This window comes from Prunus avium, chromosome 6 (genome assembly GCF_965620075.1).
Source record: "Prunus avium chromosome 6, drPruAviu1.hap1.1, whole genome shotgun sequence".
NCBI lineage: Eukaryota > Viridiplantae > Streptophyta > Magnoliopsida > Rosales > Rosaceae > Prunus > Prunus avium.
In genome coordinates this window covers 13,392,482-13,396,968 of record NC_142289.1, presented here as the reverse complement: position 1 = coordinate 13,396,968, position 4,487 = coordinate 13,392,482, and the positions used below count along the sequence as shown (strand labels likewise).

The window sequence follows — 4,487 nt, the reverse complement described above, 5'->3', positions numbered from 1 at the left end:
TTTTCTTCCAAACCCCCCCTTGCCTTAGTCCAAACCCCACTGCTGGACTTGCTCTTAACCAAATCAAAAAAGTAAACATTGGACTTGACCCGAAGCATTGACTTAGGTTCAGGCTTCGGGTAAAACAAATTTGGAACCGTTGGACCTGACCTGAACCGCCTATGTTTAATGATATATACATTTGCCATGTGTCGTCTTCTGATTGGCCCAAAGAAGAGTCTATGGTGAGTCTGCTTGCATTGTATCAATACCCTCACTCAAATTTTTTGTTTTTTCCAAAACCCTCACTCACTCACTCACCCGTCTATCTCTCTCTCTCTCTCTCTCTCTCAGCCTATCTTCTTTCTGCCCTGGATACCTCACCAAATCGACGCGCGATGACGTCGGTGTCGGCATCGGCATCGGCATGATCGCTCGCTCTCTCTCTCGACCTCACCCTCTCCGTCGACCTCATCTCCTCTCTCTCTCGACCTAATTTGTCATTCGTTTTGGATGAATCTGGTTTGGTTGCTTTTCTCTGTTTTGGAACAAATCTGATAATAAGTTTTGATTTCGTTTGGTTGCAGGTATCTTTTGGGTCATCTACTCCAAGAATAAGCCTTTTTAGAATTTATGGCTCAAGAAGACCGAGATCCATCTCGGTTAAAGCCATCACTTTTGGTTATCAATCGGCCCACAAAGACCATGAAGAAGACAGTGGATGAGAACTAGTAAGTCACCAATTGTGTTTTGGTTAAGTTATGTTATAATCTAGTGTTGCTTTTCTGATCATGGATTTAGTTTAATTTCTGATTTTGAACTGTGTATTTTAGTTTCGATTGTTAGCCTTGAATCTGTTTCAATTTATTTAATTGAGTTGCCCTGAATCTGTTTTTATTTTTTGGCATGAATCTGCTTAACTCGTTGTTGACTAAATGCATTCATTGTTTTATTTGTTTTCTCCATTTTTTTCCTTCTGCAGCATGTCTGTGTTAGCATCTTATTGATGAAAGAATGCTAATATTTGGGTTAATTAGTTTTTTTATTGAATTAATTATTTATTGATTGATTGACTCGTCTATATTTGTTTTTCAATGGTTTAGATTTTTTCATTTTGTGCAGAACTAATAATTTCCTGCTATGATATTCCATAGTTGTGATATTTGATCAGGATGCAGGTTTGGCGCTTTGTCGAATTGGAACGAGGATGATGGAGAAGCTATTGGAGCTGCAAAACATCCCTTAACTAATACAAGTGAATAGGTTTGGTGCTTTGCCTGTATTTTTTTTTGTCATGGGTTGTAATTTTTTATTGTTAGTAACTTATTGGTCAGACATAGGGTAGATTTGTTAATAGGATTTTAATTGGCTGGGATGGGGATGTCATCTGGACTGTGGTATTATTTTAATCTACAAAATATCAACTCACCTAGGCTACAACCCAGGTTATGTAGGACCTTCCTTGATGTTATTCCAAGTTAAATATATTTTCTGAATCACGTCGAAAAATTATTTGTCACCATTCATTATTGTAACCTCAATTATTGAAGAATGCATTGGTCTTGTATTGACTCAAATTGTTAATTAGAAGGGGAGACGAGACTAATTATTTTTTTTATGAAAAAAAGTTCAAAGGTTGGGGAGGCTATCATGGCTTATTAAGGCCTTTTTGAGGACTTATGAGGAGACTAATTTTGATACGTGGATGGTTAAACTATTTTTGTTTTCAAATGATTGGATGTTTAACGTCCTAAAATTGAACCTTACACATTCAATCTCTCAAATTTTCGGTAACCAAGTTTGAAGAGAGAAAAACCCTAGGAACCTACAGCAGCCGCCGCCCCCTTTGGGGGTAGGTGGTTGGCTCCCCCTCCTCCCCCGATCCCTTCTCCTCTACCATCGTCCCCTCATCCCCTCCCCTACTCCTTTCCCAGCTCTTCCCTTTTCCTTTCCTCTCTTCTTCTCCCCATCTTTCTCCCCTCTCCTCCCTCCCTTATACCCGTCCCCTCTGCTTCTCACCCGCCCTTCCTCCTTGTCCCTCCTTTCCTTTTGCTCCTTCCCTTCCTCGCAGTTTTGGGCTGGGATTGTGTGACTGGCTCTTTTGGTTTTTCGGTTTTCTGTTTTGCAGATCCGGAGTTGTCAATTTTTGAGTTGCTTTGGGACCACTTTGCTGCCTCTGTTGGTTACTTTGCAGATCGCCGACTTTGGTTGCTGCTTGATTTCGTGTTTTTGTTTGCAGTTTCGGTGTTGATTTTAGAGCTATTTGCAGTTTCGGGTCTTTCCCCTCCCCCCTCACCCCCTGTTGTGTTTTGCTGGTCTACCGAGTTCTTCTCTTAGCATCTGGTGTCCCCATTTTGCTGGCCCCTTCGCTCTCTCCTTGGATGAGAGCGGGTGACGTCGTTCGAGCATACCCTGCTTGTATCGTAGGCTTCATGCCTCTTATCTATTTAGATCCCTCATATATCCACCGTTCCATCCTCCTCAGAGCTGTCCTGTGGCCGTCGTCTCTTTGGTTGCTGGTTTCCCCTTGGTGCGTCGATGTCTACGATTCCGGTGAAGATGCGATTTCTTGGGTTGTTGCTGGTCAAAACCCAGATCCCCCCACTTCCCTTTCTAACCGACTTCATCACTTGGAGACTACGGTCAACCCAAACCGCGAGCTTTCGCGTACCCCTCGGAAGGTGTGTCGAGCCGCGACAACGTTCCGACTCTGGTGCCTGCACCACCTCCTTCCTGTTACTTGGTTACTACTCTTGTGCCTTTGGACTGCTCTGAGAGTTACTGGATTTTGGGTTAGATCTGTGATGTGGGTCTGTATTATCTGTAATTTTTATTGTTTCAATTTGGTGTTACTACCACATGTTAGGTGTGGATTTTGTTTTACTGCTGGCTTTATGCCTGTTTAATTTTCTTTCGGACGGGATCATGATCTTCATGCTATGCCTATACCGGGGTTTTAGTTAGATCTGGTCCTGTTTGGGTGCTGTTGCGTTAGTCCTTTGCGGGTGCTCCTACTTGGCCCTTTTGTTGTGTTCCTTGCCCTTTTGTGGGTTTTCAATGAATTTGCATTTCGACCAAAAAAAACGTCCTAAAATTGATCTATTCCCAATCTCAAGAACTTCCTATATATGCTTTAGATTTAGAAGTTCCATAACTTTTTCTTTTGTAGAAAACTGCTCTAAAGGCACGGACTTATACCCACTGTGAATGGAGGCACTAATCTCTTTTGTCAGTTGAAATTCAAAATCTGGGTAAAAATAGGCACTGATGCCTGTGCCCACTACTCCACCCTACTCCACAGGGCCACACCCACCTCTCTCTCTCTCTCTCTCTCTCTCGTCAGAGTAGAGCTGGCATTCGTGTCGTTTTTTCAATGTTAGTGTCGTTTTCGTGTCAACCTGCTTTTCTTAACGGATTAACACGACACGATAAGAAAATAGGTTGAAAATGTCAAACACAAACACGACCACGACTCATTACAATTCGCGAATCAAATGACACGACACGATAATCTGTTAAGAAATAAATAAATAAATAAAAACAGAAATTTTAAACAATTAAAAAATCAACCACAGTGCCAAAAAAAAAGTAAACACAATCTATAGACGAGCTCGAAGGTGAGATTGGAAATGCCCTGCGAGTGGCCCTCAAAGGTTTGGGCAGTGGAGATGGTGGGAGTGGAGGAGGAAGAGTCATCGGAGAAGGTGAGGGAATAGGTGGGATCAATTGGTGAGGGAGGGAGACAGACGGGGGAGGTGGCTGGGATGGCTCATGGTGGTTGGGTGGTGTGATGGCTGCTTAAGACTCTCAAGTTGAGAGAAGAAGAAAGCTAAAAGGTTGCTGGGTTTTGAAGAGAGAGAGAGAGAGTGAGAGAGAGATGGAGTAGTGAGAGAATCGGGGGAATGGGGGAGGAAGAGAAGAGACAAAAGAGAAGAAAGAGAAGAAGGAAAAAAAGAAAAGAAAAAAAAGAAAGAGATAAATTTACAAAAATGCCCCTGAGCTTAACGAGTTAGCGTGTATTCGCGAATTGACACGACACGACACGATAGCTTAACGGGTTAACATGATATCAACACAACACGATAACTCAAACCCGAATACTAAATTTTTTGTGCGAATTCGTGTCGTGTTAACGGATCGTGTACAATATTGCCACGTCTACGTTAGAGGCAAAAAAGAGAGAAAAAGTCCAACTTAAGCTTCTCTCTCTCTTATATAATATATTAAAATTAAAAACTTTCTTATCAAAAAACAAAAGTAAAGAGCTAAATCCTGAGAAAAAAACAAAAACTAGCGTGTGATGATGATCAGTTTTTTAGATAACTGATGACAAGGAAATAGTGGCCGTATGATGATCAGTTTGACTATAGACACCATAATAAGTGTCCTTTACTCCTAAACGCCATCACTAAAAGTGGTGTGTCCTCAACAACTCCTTTCAATCAATGGTTTAATATTCAATCAATCCTCAAAAATCAAAATCAGTACCAATCCAGTCTCCATCTACA

At 41.6% G+C, this 4,487-nt stretch overlaps 1 long non-coding RNA gene across 1 annotated transcript; it reads left to right on the top strand.

The window, feature by feature from the left end:
• Window positions 1–293: 293 nt before the first annotated feature.
• LOC110747321 (uncharacterized) lies at window positions 294–2,897 on the top strand. The gene is made up of 2 exons (XR_015836499.1): window positions 294–710; window positions 1,151–2,897. It is a non-coding gene; the product is annotated as an uncharacterized LOC110747321 (long non-coding RNA).
• Window positions 2,898–4,487: the final 1,590 nt, after the last annotated feature.